The sequence below is a fragment of the Anopheles funestus genome, unplaced genomic scaffold (assembly GCF_943734845.2).
Source record: "Anopheles funestus unplaced genomic scaffold, idAnoFuneDA-416_04 scaffold_13_ctg1, whole genome shotgun sequence".
NCBI lineage: Eukaryota > Metazoa > Arthropoda > Insecta > Diptera > Culicidae > Anopheles > Anopheles funestus.
The window spans coordinates 1-20,243 of NW_026045353.1; the positions used below are offsets into that span (position 1 = coordinate 1).

General features: G+C 46.1%; 1 long non-coding RNA gene across 1 annotated transcript; it reads right to left on the reverse strand.

The window, feature by feature from the left end:
- Nucleotides 1-7,028: 7,028 nt before the first annotated feature.
- On the reverse strand, nucleotides 7,029-12,623 carry LOC125774507 (uncharacterized). Its single transcript, XR_007420985.1, has 3 exons — nucleotides 10,742-12,623; nucleotides 9,888-10,321; nucleotides 7,029-9,467 (listed from the first exon to the last, which is right to left on the reverse strand). It is a non-coding gene; the product is annotated as an uncharacterized LOC125774507 (long non-coding RNA).
- Between the last annotated feature and the right edge of the window lie 7,620 nt (nucleotides 12,624-20,243).

A 20,243-nucleotide genomic window follows, 5' to 3' on the forward strand; every position in this document is an offset into this window, starting at 1 on the left:
CCTTAGCCAAGACACATTAGCCAAGACACCTTAGCCAAGACACCTTAGCCAAGACACTTTAGCCAAGACACATTAGCCAAGACACATTAGCCAGGACACCTTAGCCAAGACACCTTAGCCAAGACACATTAGCAAAGACACATTAGCCGAGACACATTAGCCAAGACACATTAGCCAAGACACCTTAGCCGAGACACATTAGCCAAGACACCTTAGCCAAGACACATTAGCCAAGACACCTTAGCCAAGACACATTAGCCAAGACACCTTAGCCAAGACACCTTAGCCAAGACACCTTAGCCAAGACACCTTAGCCAAGACACATTAGCCAAGACACCTTAGCCAAGAAACATTAGCCAAGACACATTAGCCAAGACACATTAGCCAAGACACATTAGCCAAGACACCTTAGCCAAGACACCTTAGCCAAGACACCTTAGCCAAGACACATTAGCCAAGACACATTAGCCAAGACACCTTAGCCAAGACACCTTAGCCAAGACACCTTAGCCAAGACACCTTAGCCAAGACACATTAGCCAAGACACATTAGCCAAGACACCTTAGCCAAGACACCTTAGCCAAGACACCTTAGCCAAGACACCTTAGCCAAGACACATTAGCCAAGACACCTTAGCCAAGACACATTAGCCAACACACCTTAGCCAAGACACCTTAGCCAAGACACCTTAGCCAAGACACATTAGCCAAGACACCTTAGCCAAGACACCTTAGCCAAGACACCTTAGCCAAGACACATTAGCCGAGACACATTAGCCAAGACACTTTAGCCAAGACACATTAGCCAAGACACCTTAGCCAAGACACCTTAGCCAAGACACCTTAGCCAAGACACATTAGCCGAGACACATTAGCCAAGACACTTTAGCCAAGACACATTAGCCAAGACACCTTAGCCAAGACACATTAGCCAAGACACCTTAGCCAAGACACCTTAGATAAGACACTTTAGCCAAGACACATTAGCCAAGACACATTAGCCAGGACACCTTAGCCAAGACACCTTAGCCAAGACACATTAGCAAAGACACATTAGCCGAGACACATTAGCCAAGACACATTAGCCAAGACACCTTAGCCGAGACACATTAGCCAAGACACCTTAGCCAAGACACCTTAGCCAAGACACATTAGCCAAGACACTTTAGCCAAGACACATTAGCCAAGACACCTTAGCCAAGACACCTTAGCCAAGGCACATTAGCCAAGACACATTAGTCAAGACACATTAGCCAAGACACCTTAGCCGAGACACATTAGCCAAGACACCTTAGCCAAGACACATTAGCCAAGACACCTTAGCCAAGACACATTAGCCAAGACACCTTAGCCAAGACACCTTAGCCAAGACACCTTAGCCAAGACACCTTAGCCAAGACACCTTAGCCAAGACACATTAGCCAAGACACATTAGCCAAGACACATTAGCCAAGACACCTTAGCCAAGACACCTTAGCCAAGACACCTTAGCCAAGACACCTTAGCCAAGACACATTAGCCAAGACACCTTAGCCAAGACACATTAGCCAAGACACATTAGCCAAGACACCTAAGCCAAGACATATTAGCCAAGACACCTTAGCCAAGACACCTTAGCCAAGGCACATTAGCCAAGACACCTTAGCCAAGACACATTAGCCAAGACACATTAGCCAAGACACATTAGCCAAGACACATTAGCCAAGACACCTTAGCCAAGACACCTTAGCCAAGACACCTTAGCCAAGACACTTTAGCCAAGACACATTAGCCAAGACACTTTAGCCAAGACACCTTAGCCAAGACACCTTAGCCAAGACACCTTAGCCAAGACACCTTAGCCAAGACACATTAGCCAAGACACCTTAGCCAAGACACATTAGCCAAGACACATTAGCCAAGACACATTAGCCAAGACACCTAAGCCAAGACATATTAGCCAAGACACCTTAGCCAAGACACCTTAGCCAAGGCACATTAGCCAAGACACCTTAGCCAAGACACATTAGCCAAGACACATTAGCCAAGACACATTAGCCAAGACACCTTAGCCAAGACACATTAGCAAAGACACATTAGCCGAGACACATTAGCAAAGACACATTAGCCGAGACACATTAGCCAAGACACTTTAGCCAAGACACATTAGCCGAGACACCTTAGCCAAGACACATTAGCCAAGACACCTTAGCCAAGACACCTTAGCCAAGACACTTTAGCCAAGACACATTAGCCAAGACACATTAGCCATTACACCTTAGCCAAGACACCTTAGCCAAGACACATTAGCAAAGACACATTAGCCGAGACACATTAGCCAAGACACATTAGCCAAGACACCTTAGCTGTAAATTCGACGACACGTCGCGAATAGAATTTTAACCCGCGAAGGTTTTTAACCGAGAACTCTCGCGCAGTTCCTTAGAAGCGAAGGCGTTTTGTCAATTTAGCGGGTCGGGCTGCTAGCCTTTTAACGAATAAATTCGAAAGAAGTTTCTAGCGGCGGACCTCCGTTCAATTAGACTACCAACTCAACTAATGACTCGAAGCCGGTTAGATTGCAAGTCAAGTTTATTGAAAAATTCTGTTTCTTATATACTAAAAATTAACTGTAGAAAATGAAGGTAAGAGCGAGAAGGGAAATTAGAAAGAGATATCTTTCCTTTTGGATTTTGTTATCCTGGATGCCTCGTCCAGGCATATGTTTACATTAGTTCTGGGTAGGCATTCTAAAGCTGTATCAATATTTCCCACATGTGGTACCACTTAAGTTGTGTACCCTTTTCTTGTTTTACTTTCCTCGGTTATAGTTTGACCGTATGCAGTTATGCTGCCTTCGCCTATTGCCGGGTAATGTGTTTAGTTCAATTGTCAAGTACTTCGTCCCTTTTTGGACGATTTATGATTTTGCCTGAAACTATGATCATGTTACGTAACGTATGAAGCGGGTAAGGATTTGAGTTAATGTTTTACATATGGTCCTTGAGATGTTATTGCTTACGCTCCTTTTGGGTAAAACATTATTTTGACCTGTAATCTGAGATTAAACACATGGCCTTTCAAGGATGTTTACAAGTTTATGTTGGCGTGGCTATTTCAAATTCCCTTTTTTCGATCCTTCCGTTGCTCGCGTTTATTACCTAAACCTAAGGCCGCAGAAAACGGTTATTTTAAAAAATGTTTAATGTTTCATATTTTGATTCCTTTTTGGTCGCGTTCGCAACATTAGCCAAGACACCTTAGCCAAGACACATTAGCCAAGACACCTTAGCCAAGACACCTTAGCCAAGACACCTTAGCCAAGACACCTTAGCCAAGACACATTAGCCAAGACACCTTAGCCAAGAAACATTAGCCAAGACACATTAGCCAAGACACATTAGCCAAGACACCTTAGCCAAGACACATTAGCCAAGACACCTTAGCCAAGACACCTTAGCCAAGACACATTAGCCGAGACACATTAGCCAAGACACTTTAGCCAAGACACATTAGCCGAGACACCTTAGCCAAGACACATTAGCCAAGACACCTTAGCCAAGACACCTTAGCCAAGACACTTTAGCCAAGACACATTAGCCAAGACACATTAGCCAGGACACCTTAGCCAAGACACCTTAGCCAAGACACATTAGCAAAGACACATTAGCCGAGACACATTAGCCAAGACACCTTAGCCAAGACACATTAGCCAAGACACCTTAGCCAAGACACATTAGCCAAGACACCTTAGCCAAGACACATTAGCCAAGACACCTTAGCCAAGACACCTTAGCCAAGACACCTTAGCCAAGACACATTAGCCGAGACACATTAGCCAAGACACTTTAGCCAAGACACATTAGCCGAGACACCTTAGCCAAGACACATTAGCCAAGACACCTTAGCCAAGACACCTTAGCCAAGACACTTTAGCCAAGACACATTAGCCAAGACACATTAGCCAGGACACCTTAGCCAAGACACCTTAGCCAAGACACATTAGCAAAGACACATTAGCCGAGACACATTAGCCAAGACACATTAGCCAAGACACCTTAGCCAAGACACCTTAGCCAAGACACATTAGCCAAGACACCTTAGCCAAGACACCTTAGCCAAGACACCTTAGCCAAGACACCTTAGCCAAGACACATTAGCCAAGACACCTTAGCCAAGAAACATTAGCCAAGACACATTAGCCAAGACACATTAGCCAAGACACCTTAGCCAAGACACATTAGCCAAGACACCTTAGCCAAGGCACATTAGCCAAGACACCTTAGCCAAGACACTTTAGCCAAGACACATTAGCCAAGACACTTTAGCCAAGACACCTTAGCCAAGACACCTTAGCCAAGACACCTTAGCCAAGACACATTAGCCAAGACACCTTAGCCAAGACACCTTAGCCAAGACACCTTAGCCAAGACACCTTAGCCAAGACACCTTAGCCAAGACACCTTAGCCGAGACACCTTAGCCAAGACACCTTAGCCAAGACACCTTAGCCAAGACACCTTAGCCAAGACACCTTAGCCAAGACACCTTAGCCAAGACACATAAGCCAAGACACCTAAGCCAAGAAACATTAGCCAAGACACATTAGCCAAGACACCTTAGCCAAGACACCTTAGCCAAGACACCTTAGCCAAGACACCTTAGCCAAGGCACATTAGCCAAGACACCTTAGCCAAGACACATTAGCCAAGACACATTAGCCAAGACACATTAGCCAAGACACATTAGCCAAGACACATTAGCCAAGACACCTTAGCCAAGACACCTTAGCCAAGACACCTTAGCCAAGACACTTTAGCCAAGACACATTAGCCAAGACACTTTAGTAAAGACACCTTAGCCAAGACACCTTAGCCAAGACACCTTAGCCAAGACACCTTAGCCAAGACACATTAGCCAAGACACCTTAGCCAAGACACATTAGCCAAGACACCTTAGCCAAGACACATTAGCCAAGACACCTTAGCCAAGACACCTTAGCCAAGACACCTTAGCCAAGACACCTTAGCCAAGACACCTTAGCCAAGACACATTAGCCAAGACACATTAGCCAAGACACATTAGCCAAGACACCTTAGCCAAGACACCTTAGCCAAGACACTTTAGCCAAGACACATTAGCCAAGACACATTAGCCAGGACACCTTAGCCAAGACACCTTAGCCAAGACACATTAGCAAAGACACATTAGCCGAGACACATTAGCCAAGACACATTAGCCAAGACAACTTAGCCAAGACACCTTAGCCAAGACACCTTAGCCAAGACACCTTAGCCAAGACACCTTAGCCAAGACACCTTAGCCAAGACACCTTAGCCAAGACACATTAGCCAAGACACCTTAGCCAAGAAACATTAGCCAAGACACATTAGCCAAGACACATTAGCCAAGACACATTAGCCAAGACACCTTAGCCAAGACACCTTAGCCAAGACACCTTAGTCAAGACACATTAGCCGAGACACATTAGCCAAGACACTTTAGCCAAGACACATTAGCCGAGACACCTTAGCCAAGACACATTAGCCAAGGCACATTAGCCAAGACACCTTAGCCAAGACACATTAGCCAAGACACATTAGCCAAGACACATTAGCCAAGACACCTTAGCCAAGACACCTTAGTAAAGACACATTAGCCAAGACACCTTAGCCAAGACACCTTAGCCAAGACACCTTAGCCAAGACACCTTAGCCAAGACACATTAGCCAAGACACCTTAGCCAAGACACATTAGCCAAGACACATTAGCCAAGACACCTTAGCCAAGACACCTTAGCCAAGACACATTAGCCAAGACACCTTAGCCAAGACACCTTAGCCAAGACACCTTAGCCAAGACACATTAGCCGAGACACATTAGCCAAGACACTTTAGCCAAGACACATTAGCCAAGACACCTTAGCCAAGACACCTTAGCCAAGACACCTTAGCCAAGACACATTAGCCAAGACACCTTAGCCAAGACACCTTAGCCAAGACACATTAGCCGAGACACATTAGCCAAGACACTTTAGCCAAGACACATTAGCCGAGACACCTTAGCCAAGACACATTAGCCAAGACACCTTAGCCAAGACACCTTAGCCAAGACACTTTAGCCAAGACACATTAGCCAAGACACATTAGCCAGGACACCTTAGCCAAGACACCTTAGCCAAGACACATTAGCAAAGACACATTAGCCGAGACACATTAGCCAAGACACATTAGCCAAGACAACTTAGCCAAGACACCTTAGCCAAGACACCTTAGCCAAGACACCTTAGCCAAGACACCTTAGCCAAGACACCTTAGCCAAGACACCTTAGCCAAGACACATTAGCCAAGACACCTTAGCCAAGAAACATTAGCCAAGACACATTAGCCAAGACACATTAGCCAAAACACATTAGCCAAGACACCTTAGCCAAGACACCTTAGCCAAGACACCTTAGCCAAGACACATTAGCCGAGACACATTAGCCAAGACACTTTAGCCAAGACACATTAGCCGAGACACCTTAGCCAAGACACATTAGCCAAGACACCTTAGCCAAGACACCTTAGCCAAGACACTTTAGCCAAGACACCTTAGCCAAGACAAATTAGCAAAGACACATTAGCCGAGACACATTAGCCAAGACACATTAGCCAAGACACCTTAGCCGAGACACATTAGCCAAGACACCTTAGCCAAGACACATTAGCCAAGACACCTTAGTAAAGACACATTAGCCAAGACACCTTAGCCAAGACACCTTAGCCAAGACACCTTAGCCAAGACACCTTAGCCAAGACACATTAGCCAAGACACCTTAGCCAAGACACATTAGCCAAGACACATTAGCCAAGACACCTTAGCCAAGACACCTTAGCCAAGACACATTAGCCAAGACACCTTAGCCAAGACACCTTAGCCAAGACACCTTAGCCAAGACACATTAGCCGAGACACATTAGCCAAGACACTTTAGCCAAGACACATTAGCCGAGACACCTTAGCCAAGACACATTAGCCAAGACACCTTAGCCAAGACACCTTAGCCAAGACACTTTAGCCAAGACACATTAGCCAAGACACTTTAGTAAAGACACCTTAGCCAAGACACCTTAGCCAAGACACCTTAGCCAAGACACCTTAGCCAAGACACATTAGCCAAGACACCTTAGCCAAGACACATTAGCCAAGACACCTTAGCCAAGACACATTAGCCAAGACACCTTAGCCAAGACACCTTAGCCAAGACACCTTAGCCAAGACACCTTAGCCAAGACACCTTAGCCAAGACACATTAGCCAAGACACATTAGCCAAGACACATTAGCCAAGACACCTTAGCCAAGACACCTTAGCCAAGACACTTTAGCCAAGACACATTAGCCAAGACACATTAGCCAGGACACCTTAGCCAAGACACCTTAGCCAAGACACATTAGCAAAGACACATTAGCCGAGACACATTAGCCAAGACACATTAGCCAAGACAACTTAGCCAAGACACCTTAGCCAAGACACCTTAGCCAAGACACCTTAGCCAAGACACCTTAGCCAAGACACCTTAGCCAAGACACCTTAGCCAAGACACATTAGCCAAGACACCTTAGCCAAGAAACATTAGCCAAGACACATTAGCCAAGACACATTAGCCAAGACACATTAGCCAAGACACCTTAGCCAAGACACCTTAGCCAAGACACCTTAGCCAAGACACATTAGCCGAGACACATTAGCCAAGACACTTTAGCCAAGACACATTAGCCGAGACACCTTAGCCAAGACACATTAGCCAAGGCACATTAGCCAAGACACCTTAGCCAAGACACATTAGCCAAGACACATTAGCCAAGACACATTAGCCAAGACACATTAGCCAAGACACATTAGCCAAGACACCTTAGCCAAGACACCTTAGCCAAGACACCTTAGCCAAGACACTTTAGCCAAGACACATTAGCCAAGACACTTTAGTAAAGACACCTTAGCCAAGACACCTTAGCCAAGACACCTTAGCCAAGACACCTTAGCCAAGACACATTAGCCAAGACACCTTAGCCAAGACACATTAGCCAAGACACCTTAGCCAAGACACATTAGCCAAGACACCTTAGCCAAGACACCTTAGCCAAGACACCTTAGCCAAGACACCTTAGCCAAGACACCTTAGCCAAGACACATTAGCCAAGACACCTTAGCCAAGACACCTTAGCCAAGACACATTAGCCGAGACACATTAGCCAAGACACTTTAGCCAAGACACATTAGCCGAGACACCTTAGCCAAGACACATTAGCCAAGACACCTTAGCCAAGACACCTTAGCCAAGACACTTTAGCCAAGACACATTAGCCAAGACACATTAGCCAGGACACCTTAGCCAAGACACCTTAGCCAAGACACATTAGCAAAGACACATTAGCCGAGACACATTAGCCAAGACACATTAGCCAAGACAACTTAGCCAAGACACCTTAGCCAAGACACCTTAGCCAAGACACCTTAGCCAAGACACCTTAGCCAAGACACCTTAGCCAAGACACCTTAGCCAAGACACATTAGCCAAGACACCTTAGCCAAGAAACATTAGCCAAGACACATTAGCCAAGACACATTAGCCAAGACACATTAGCCAAGACACCTTAGCCAAGACACCTTAGCCAAGACACCTTAGCCAAGACACATTAGCCGAGACACATTAGCCAAGACACTTTAGCCAAGACACATTAGCCGAGACACCTTAGCCAAGACACATTAGCCAAGACACCTTAGCCAAGACACCTTAGCCAAGACACTTTAGCCAAGACACCTTAGCCAAGACAAATTAGCAAAGACACATTAGCCGAGACACATTAGCCAAGACACATTAGCCAAGACACCTTAGCCGAGACACATTAGCCAAGACACCTTAGCCAAGACACATTAGCCAAGACACCTTAGTAAAGACACATTAGCCAAGACACCTTAGCCAAGACACCTTAGCCAAGACACCTTAGCCAAGACACCTTAGCCAAGACACATTAGCCAAGACACCTTAGCCAAGACACATTAGCCAAGACACATTAGCCAAGACACCTTAGCCAAGACACCTTAGCCAAGACACATTAGCCAAGACACCTTAGCCAAGACACGTTAGCCAAGACACCTTAGCCAAGACACATTAGCCGAGACACATTAGCCAAGACACTTTAGCCAAGACACATTAGCCGAGACACCTTAGCCAAGACACATTAGCCAAGACACCTTAGCCAAGACACCTTAGCCAAGACACTTTAGCCAAGACACATTAGCCAAGACACATTAGCCAGGACACCTTAGCCAAGACACCTTAGCCAAGACACATTAGCAAAGACACATTAGCCGAGACACATTAGCCAAGACACATTAGCCAAGACACCTTAGCCGAGACACATTAGCCAAGACACCTTAGCCAAGACACCTTAGCCAAGACACATTAGCCAAGACACCTTAGCCAAGACACATTAGCCAAGACACCTTAGCCAAGACACCTTAGCCAAGGCACATTAGCCAAGACACATTAGTCAAGACACATTAGCCAAGACACCTTAGCCGAGACACATTAGCCAAGACACCTTAGCCAAGACACATTAGCCAAGACACCTTAGCCAAGACACATTAGCCAAGACACCTTAGCCAAGACACCTTAGCCAAGACACCTTAGCCAAGACACCTTAGCCAAGACACTTTAGCCAAGACACATTAGCCAAGACACTTTAGCCAAGACACCTTAGCCAAGACACCTTAGCCAAGACACCTTAGCCAAGACACCTTAGCCAAGACACATTAGCCAAGACACCTTAGCCAAGACACATTAGCCAAGACACATTAGCCAAGACACATTAGCCAAGACACATTAGCCAAGACACCTTAGCCAATACATATTAGCCAAGACACCTTAGCCAAGACACCTTAGCCAAGGCACATTAGCCAAGACACATTAGCCAAGACACATTAGCAGAGACACATTAGCCAAGACACATTAGCCAAGACACATTAGCCAAGACACCTTAGCCAAGACACCTTAGCCAAGACACCTTAGCCAAGACACCTTAGCCAAGACACATTAGCCAAGACACCTTAGCCAAGACACATTAGCCAAGACACCTTAGCCAAGACACCTTAGCCAAGACACATTAGCCAGGACACCTTAGCCAAGACACCTTAGCCAAGACACATTAGCAAAGACACATTAGCCGAGACACATTAGCCAAGACACATTAGCCAAGACACCTTAGCCGAGACACATTAGCCAAGACACCTTAGCCAAGACACCTTAGGCAAGACACATTAGCCAAGACACCTTAGCCAAGACACATTAGCCAAGACACCTTAGCCAAGACACCTTAGCCAAGGCACATTAGCCAAGACACATTAGTCAAGACACATTAGCCAAGACACCTTAGCCGAGACACATTAGCCAAGACACCTTAGCCAAGACACATTAGCCAAGACACCTTAGCCAAGACACATTAGCCAAGACACCTTAGCCAAGACACCTTAGCCAAGACACATTAGCCAAGACACCTTAGCCAAGACACTTTAGCCAAGACACATTAGCCAAGACACTTTAGCCAAGACACCTTAGCCAAGACACCTTAGCCAAGACACCTTAGCCAAGACACCTTAGCCAAGACACATTAGCCAAGACACCTTAGCCAAGACACATTAGCCAAGACACATTAGCCAAGACACATTAGCCAAGACACATTAGCCAAGACACCTTAGCCAATACATATTAGCCAAGACACCTTAGCCAAGACACCTTAGCCAAGGCACATTAGCCAAGACACATTAGCCAAGACACATTAGCAGAGACACATTAGCCAAGACACATTAGCCAAGACACATTAGCCAAGACACCTTAGCCAAGACACCTTAGCCAAGACACCTTAGCCAAGACACCTTAGCCAAGACACATTAGCCAAGACACCTTAGCCAAGACACATTAGCCAAGACACCTTAGCCAAGACACCTTAGCCAAGACACATTAGCCAGGACACCTTAGCCAAGACACCTTAGCCAAGACACATTAGCAAAGACACATTAGCCGAGACACATTAGCCAAGACACATTAGCCAAGACACCTTAGCCGAGACACATTAGCCAAGACACCTTAGCCAAGACACCTTAGGCAAGACACATTAGCCAAGACACCTTAGCCAAGACACATTAGCCAAGACACCTTAGCAAAGACACATGAGCCAAGACACATTAGCCAAGACACCTTAGCAAAGACACATTAGCCAAGACACCTTAGCCAAGACACCTTAGCCAAGGCACATTAGCCAAGACACCTTAGCCAAGACACATTAGCCAAGACACATTATCCAAGACACATTAGCCAAGACACATTAGCCAAGACACCTTAGCCAAGACACATTAGCCAAGACACCTTAGCCAAGACACTTTAGCCGAGACACATTAGCCAAGACACATTAGCCAAGACACATTAGCCAAGACACCTTAGCCAAGACACATTAGCCAAGACACCTTAGCCAAGACACCTTAGCCAAGACACATTAGCCAGGACACCTTAGCCAAGACACCTTAGCCAAGACACATTAGCAAAGACACATTAGCCGAGACACATTAGCCAAGACACATTAGCCAAGACACCTTAGCCGAGACACATTAGCCAAGACACCTTAGCCAAGACACCTTAGGCAAGACACATTAGCCAAGACACCTTAGCCAAGACACATTAGCCAAGACACCTTAGCAAAGACACATTAGCCAAGACACCTTAGCCAAGACACATTAGCCAAGACACCTTAGCCAAGACACATTAGCCAAGACACCTTAGCCAAGACACATTAGCCAAGACACATTAGCCAAGACACTTTAGCCAAGACACATTAGCCAAGACACATTAGCAGAGACACATTAGCCAAGACACATTAGCCAAGACACATTAGCCAAGACACCTTAGCCAAGACACCTTAGCCAAGACACCTTAGCCAAGACACCTTAGCCAAGACACATTAGCCAAGACACATGAGCCAAGACACATTAGCCAAGACACCTTAGCAAAGACACATTAGCCAAGACACCTTAGCCAAGACACCTTAGCCAAGGCACATTAGCCAAGACACCTTAGCCAAGACACATTAGCCAAGACACATTATCCAAGACACATTAGCCAAGACACATTAGCCAAGACACCTTAGCCAAGACACATTAGCCAAGACACATTAGCCAAGACACTTTAGCCGAGACACATTAGCCAAGACACATTAGCCAAGACACATTAGCCAAGACACCTTAGCCAAGACACATTAGCCAAGACACCTTAGCCAAGACACCTTAGCCAAGACACATTAGCCAGGACACCTTAGCCAAGACACCTTAGCCAAGACACATTAGCAAAGACACATTAGCCGAGACACATTAGCCAAGACACATTAGCCAAGACACCTTAGCCGAGACACATTAGCCAAGACACCTTAGCCAAGACACCTTAGCCAAGACACATTAGCCAAGACACCTTAGCCAAGACACATTAGCCAAGACACCTTAGCAAAGACACATTAGCCAAGACACCTTAGCCAAGACACATTAGCCAAGACACCTTAGCCAAGACACATTAGCCAAGACACATTAGCCAAGCCACTTTAGCCGAGACACATTAGCCAAGACACATTAGCCAAGACACATTAGCCAAGACACCTTAGCCAAGACACCTTAGCCAAGACACCTTAGCCAAGACACATTAGCCAAGACACCTTAGCCAAGACACATTAGCCAAGACACCTTAGCCAAGACACATTAGCCAAGACACATTAGCCAAGACACCTTAGCCAAGACACCTTAGCCAAGACACCTTAGCCAAGACACATTAGCCGAGACACATTAGCCAAGACACTTTAGCCAAGACACATTAGCCGAGACACCTTAGCCAAGACACATTAGCCAAGACACCTTAGCCAAGACACCTTAGCCAAGACACTTTAGCCAAGACACATTAGCCAAGACACATTAGCCAGGACACCTTAGCCAAGACACCTTAGCCAAGACACATTAGCAAAGACACATTAGCCGAGACACATTTGCCAAGACACATTAGCCAAGACACCTTAGCCGAGACACATTAGCCAAGACACCTTAGCCAAGACACCTTAGCCAAGACACATTAGCCAAGACACCTTAGCCAAGACACATTAGCCAAGACACCTTAGCCAAGACACCTTAGCCAAGGCACATTAGCCAAGACACATTAGTCAAGACACATTAGCCAAGACACCTTAGCCGAGACACATTAGCCAAGACACCTTAGCCAAGACACATTAGCCAAGACACCTTAGCCAAGACACCTTAGCCAAGACACCTTAGCCAAGACACCTTAGCCAAGACACCTTAGCCAAGACACCTTAGCCAAGACACTTTAGCCAAGACACATTAGCCAAGACACATTAGCCAAGACACCTTAGCAAAGACACATTAGCCAAGACACCTTAGCCAAGACACATTAGCCAAGACACATTAGCCAAGACACATTAGCCAAGACACATTAGCCAAGACACATTAGCCAAGACACATTAGCCAAGACACCTTAGCCAATACATATTAGCCAAGACACCTTAGCCAAGACTCCTTAGCCAAGGCACATTAGCCAAGACACATTAGCCAAGACACATTAGCAGAGACACATTAGCCAAGACACATTAGCCAAGACACATTAGCCAAGACACCTTAGCCAAGACACCTTAGCCAAGACACCTTAGCCAAGACACCTTAGCCAAGACACATTAGCCAAGACACATGAGCCAAGACACATTAGCCAAGACACCTTAGCAAAGACACATTAGCCAAGACACATTAGCCAAGACACATTAGCCAAGACACATTAGCCAAGACACCTTAGCCAATACATATTAGCCAAGACACCTTAGCCAAGACACCTTAGCCAAGACACTTTAGCCAAGACACATTAGCCAAGACACCTTAGCCAAGACACATTAGCCAAGACACCTTAGCCAAGACACCTTAGCCAAGACACAATAGCCAAGACACCTTAGTCGAGACACATTAGCCAAGACACCTTAGCCAAGACACAATAGCCAAGACACATTAGCCAAGACACATTAGCCAAGACACCTTAGCCAAGACACCTTAGCCAAGACACCTTAGCCAAGACACATTAGCCAAGACACCTTAGCCAAGACACATTAGCCAAGACACATTAGCCAAGACACATTAGCCAAGACACATTAGCCAAGACACCTTAGCCAATACATATTAGCCAAGACACCTTAGCCAAGACTCCTTAGCCAAGGCACATTAGCCAAGACACATTAGCCAAGACACATTAGCAGAGACACATTAGCCAAGACACATTAGCCAAGACACATTAGCCAAGACACCTTAGCCAAGACACCTTAGCCAAGACACCTTAGCCAAGACACCTTAGCCAAGACACATTAGCCAAGACACATGAGCCAAGACACATTAGCCAAGACACCTTAGCAAAGACACATTAGCCAAGACACATTAGCCAAGACACATTAGCCAAGACACATTAGCCAAGACACCTTAGCCAATACATATTAGCCAAGACACCTTAGCCAAGACACCTTAGCCAAGACACCTTAGCCAAGACACCTTAGCCAAGACACCTTAGCCAAGACACATTAGCCAAGACACCTTAGCCAAGACACATTAGCCAAGACACATTAGCCAAGACACATTAGCCAAGACACATTAGCCAAGACACCTTAGCCAATACATATTAGCCAAGACACCTTAGCCAAGACTCCTTAGCCAAGGCACATTAGCCAAGACACATTAGCCAAGACACATTAGCAGAGACACATTAGCCAAGACACATTAGCCAAGACACATTAGCCAAGACACCTTAGCCAAGACACCTTAGCCAAGACACCTTAGCCAAGACACCTTAGCCAAGGCACATTAGCCAAGACACATGAGCCAAGACACATTAGCCAAGACACCTTAGCAAAGACACATTAGCCAAGACACCTTAGCCAAGACACCTTAGCCAAGGCACATTAGCCAAGACACCTTAGCCAAGACACATTAGCCAAGACACATTATCCAAGACACATTAGCCAAGACACATTAGCCAAGACACCTTAGCCAAGACACATTAGTCAAGACACATTAGCCAAGACACTTTAGCCGAGACACATTAGCCAAGACACATTAGCCAAGACACATTAGCCAAGACACCTTAGCCAAGACACATTAGCCAAGACACCTTAGCCAAGACACCTTAGCCAAGACACCTTAGCCAAGACACCTTAGCCAAGACACTTTAGCCAAGACACCTTAGCCAAGACACCTTAGCCAAGGCACATTAGCCAAGACACCTTAGCCAAGACACATTAGCCAAGACACCTTAGCCAAGACACCTTAGCCAAGACACATTAGCCAAGACACCTTAGCCAAGACACATTAGCCAAGACACCTTAGCCAAGACACATTAGCCAAGACACCTTAGCCAAGACACCTTAGCCAAGACACCTTAGCCAAGACACCTTAGCCAAGACACTTTAGCCAAGACACCTTAGCCAAGACACCTTAGCCAAGACACATTAGCCAAGACACATTAGCCAAGACACATTAGCCAAGACACATTAGCCAAGACACCTTAGCCAAGACACCTTAGCCAAGACACCTTAGCCAAGACACCTTAGCCAAGACACCTTAGCCAAGACACATTAGCCAAGACACATTAGCCAAGACACCTTAGCCAAGACACATTAGCCAAGACACATTAGCCAAGACACATTAGCCAAGACACCTAAGCCAAGACACATTAGCCAAGACACCTTAGCAAAGACACATTAGCCAAGACACATTAGCCAAGACACATTAGCCAAGACACCTTAGCCGAGACACATTAGCCAAGACACCTTAGCCAAGACACATTAGCCAAGACACCTTAGCCAAGACACCTTAGCCAAGACACATTAGCCAAGACACCTTAGCCAAGACACATTAGCCAAGACACCATAGCCAAGACACCTTAGCCAAGACTCCTTAGCCAAGACACATTAGCCAAGACACATTAGCCAAGACACATTAGCCAAGACACATTAGCCAAGACACCTTAGCCGAGACACATTAGCCAAGACACCTTAGCCAAGACACCTTAGCCAAGACACATTAGCCAAGACACCTTAGCCAAGACACATTAGCCAAGACACCTTAGCCAAGACACCTTAGCCAAGACACATTAGCCAAGACACATTAGTCAAGACACATTAGCCAAGACACCTTAGCCGAGACACATTAGCCAAGACACCTTAGCCAAGACACATTAGCCAAGACACCTTAGCCAAGACACCTTAGCCAAGACACCTTAGCCAAGACACCTTAGCCAAGACACCTTAGCCAAGACACCTTAGCCAAGACACATTAGCCAAGACACCTTAGCCAAGACACCTTAGCCAAGACACCTTAGCCAAGACACCTTAGCCAAGACACATTAGCCAAGACACATTAGCCAAGACACATTAGCCAAGACACATTAGCCAAGACACATTAGCCAAGACACCTTAGCCAATACATATTAGCCAAGACACCTTAGCCAAGACTCCTTAGCCAAGGCACATTAGCCAAGACACATTAGCCAAGACACATTAGCAGAGACACATTAGCCAAGACACATTAGCCAAGACACCTAAGCCAAGACACATTAGCCAAGACACCTTAGCAAAGACACATTAGCCAAGACACCTTAGCCAAGACTCCTTAGCCAAGGCACATTAGCCAAGACACATTAGCCAAGACACATTAGCAGAGACACATTAGCCAAGACACATTAGCCAAGACACATTAGCCGAGACACCTTAGCCAAGACACATTAGCCAAGACACCTTAGCCAAGACACCTTAGCCAAGACACCTTAGCCAAGACACCTTAGCCAAGACACCTTAGCCAAGACACCTTAGCCAAGACACTTTAGCCAAGACACATTAGCCAAGACACTTTAGCCAAGACACCTTAGCCAAGACACCTTAGCCAAGACACCTTAGCCAAGACACCTTAGCCAAGACACATTAGCCAAGACACCTTAGCCAAGACACATTAGCCAAGACACATTAGCCAAGACACATTAGCCAAGACACATTAGCCAAGACACCTTAGCCAATACATATTAGCCAAGACACCTTAGCCAAGACTCCTTAGCCAAGGCACATTAGCCAAGACACATTAGCCAAGACACATTAGCAGAGACACATTAGCCAAGACACATTAGCCAAGACACATTAGCCAAGACACCTTAGCCAAGACACCTTAGCCAAGACACCTTAGCCAAGACACCTTAGCCAAGACACATTAGCCAAGACACATGAGCCAAGACACATTAGCCAAGACACCTTAGCAAAGACACATTAGCCAAGACACCTTAGCCAAGACACCTTAGCCAAGGCACATTAGCCAAGACACCTTAGCCAAGACACATTAGCCAAGACACATTATCCAAGACACATTAGCCAAGACACATTAGCCAAGACACCTTAGCCAAGACACATTAGTCAAGACACATTAGCCAAGACACTTTAGCCGAGACACATTAGCCAAGACACATTAGCCAAGACACATTAGCCAAGACACCTTAGCCAAGACACATTAGCCAAGACACCTTAGCCAAGACACCTTAGCCAAGACACCTTAGCCAAGACACCTTAGCCAAGACACTTTAGCCAAGACACCTTAGCCAAGACACCTTAGCCAAGGCACATTAGCCAAGACACCTTAGCCAAGACACATTAGCCAAGACACCTTAGCCAAGACACCTTAGCCAAGACACATTAGCCAAGACACCTTAGCCAAGACACATTAGCCAAGACACCTTAGCCAAGACACATTAGCCAAGACACCTTAGCCAAGACACCTTAGCCAAGACACCTTAGCCAAGACACCTTAGCCAAGACACTTTAGCCAAGACACCTTAGCCAAGACACCTTAGCCAAGACACATTAGCCAAGACACATTAGCCAAGACACATTAGCCAAGACACATTAGCCAAGACACCTTAGCCAAGACACCTTAGCCAAGACACCTTAGCCAAGACACCTTAGCCAAGACACCTTAGCCAAGACACATTAGCCAAGACACATTAGCCAAGACACCTTAGCCAAGACACATTAGCCAAGACACATTAGCCAAGACACATTAGCCAAGACACCTAAGCCAAGACACATTAGCCAAGACACCTTAGCAAAGACACATTAGCCAAGACACATTAGCCAAGACACATTAGCCAAGACACCTTAGCCGAGACACATTAGCCAAGACACCTTAGCCAAGACACATTAGCCAAGACACCTTAGCCAAGACACCTTAGCCAAGACACATTAGCCAAGACACCTTAGCCAAGACACATTAGCCAAGACACCATAGCCAAGACACCTTAGCCAAGACACCTTAGCCAAGACACATTAGCCAAGACACATTAGCCAAGACACATTAGCCAAGACACATTAGCCAAGACACATTAGCCAAGACACCTTAGCCGAGACACATTAGCCAAGACACTTTAGCCAAGACACATTAGCCGAGACACCTTAGCCAAGACACCTTAGCCAAGACACCTTAGCCAAGACACCTTAGCCAAGACACTTTAGCCAAGACACCTTAGCCAAGACACATTAGCCAAGACACCTTAGCCAAGACACCTTAGCCAAGACACCTTAGCCAAGACACCTTAGCCAAGACACCTTAGCCAAGACACCTTAGCCAAGACACCTTAGCCAAGACACCTTAGCAAAGACACCTTAGCCAAGACACCTTAGCCAAGACACATTAGCCAAGACACCTTAGCCAAGACACATTAGCCAAGACACATTAGCCAAGACACATTAGCCAAGACACATTAGCCAAGACACCTTAGCCAATACATATTAGCCAAGACACCTTAGCCAAGACTCCTTAGCCAAGGCACATTAGCCAAGACACATTAGCCAAGACACATTAGCAGAGACACATTAGCCAAGACACATTAGCCAAGACACATTAGCCAAGACACCTTAGCCAAGACACCTTAGCCAAGACACCTTAGCCAAGACACCTTAGCCAAGACACATTAGCCAAGACACATGAGCCAAGACACATTAGCCAAGACACCTTAGCAAAGACACATTAGCCAAGACACCTTAGCCAAGACACCTTAGCCAAGGCACATTAGCCAAGACACCTTAGCCAAGACACATTAGCCAAGACACATTATCCAAGACACATTAGCCAAGACACATTAGCCAAGACACCTTAGCCAAGACACATTAGTCAAGACACATTAGCCAAGACACTTTAGCCGAGACACATTAGCCAAGACACATTAGCCAAGACACATTAGCCAAGACACCTTAGCCAAGACACATTAGCCAAGACACCTTAGCCAAGACACCTTAGCCAAGACACCTTAGCCAAGACACCTTAGCCAAGACACTTTAGCCAAGACACCTTAGCCAAGACACCTTAGCCAAGGCACATTAGCCAAGACACCTTAGCCAAGACACATTAGCCAAGACACCTTAGCCAAGACACCTTAGCCAAGACACATTAGCCAAGACACCTTAGCCAAGACACATTAGCCAAGACACCTTAGCCAAGACACATTAGCCAAGACACCTTAGCCAAGACACCTTAGCCAAGACACCTTAGCCAAGACACCTTAGCCAAGACACTTTAGCCAAGACACCTTAGCCAAGACACCTTAGCCAAGACACATTAGCCAAGACACATTAGCCAAGACACATTAGCCAAGACACATTAGCCAAGACACCTTAGCCAAGACACCTTAGCCAAGACACCTTAGCCAAGACACCTTAGCCAAGACACCTTAGCCAAGACACATTAGCCAAGACACATTAGCCAAGACACCTTAGCCAAGACACATTAGCCAAGACACATTAGCCAAGACACATTAGCCAAGACACCTAAGCCAAGACACATTAGCCAAGACACCTTAGCAAAGACACATTAGCCAAGACACATTAGCCAAGACACATTAGCCAAGACACCTTAGCCGAGACACATTAGCCAAGACACCTTAGCCAAGACACATTAGCCAAGACACCTTAGCCAAGACACCTTAGCCAAGACACATTAGCCAAGACACCTTAGCCAAGACACATTAGCCAAGACACCATAGCCAAGACACCTTAGCCAAGACACCTTAGCCAAGACACATTAGCCAAGACACATTAGCCAAGACACATTAGCCAAGACACATTAGCCAAGACACATTAGCCAAGACACCTTAGCCGAGACACATTAGCCAAG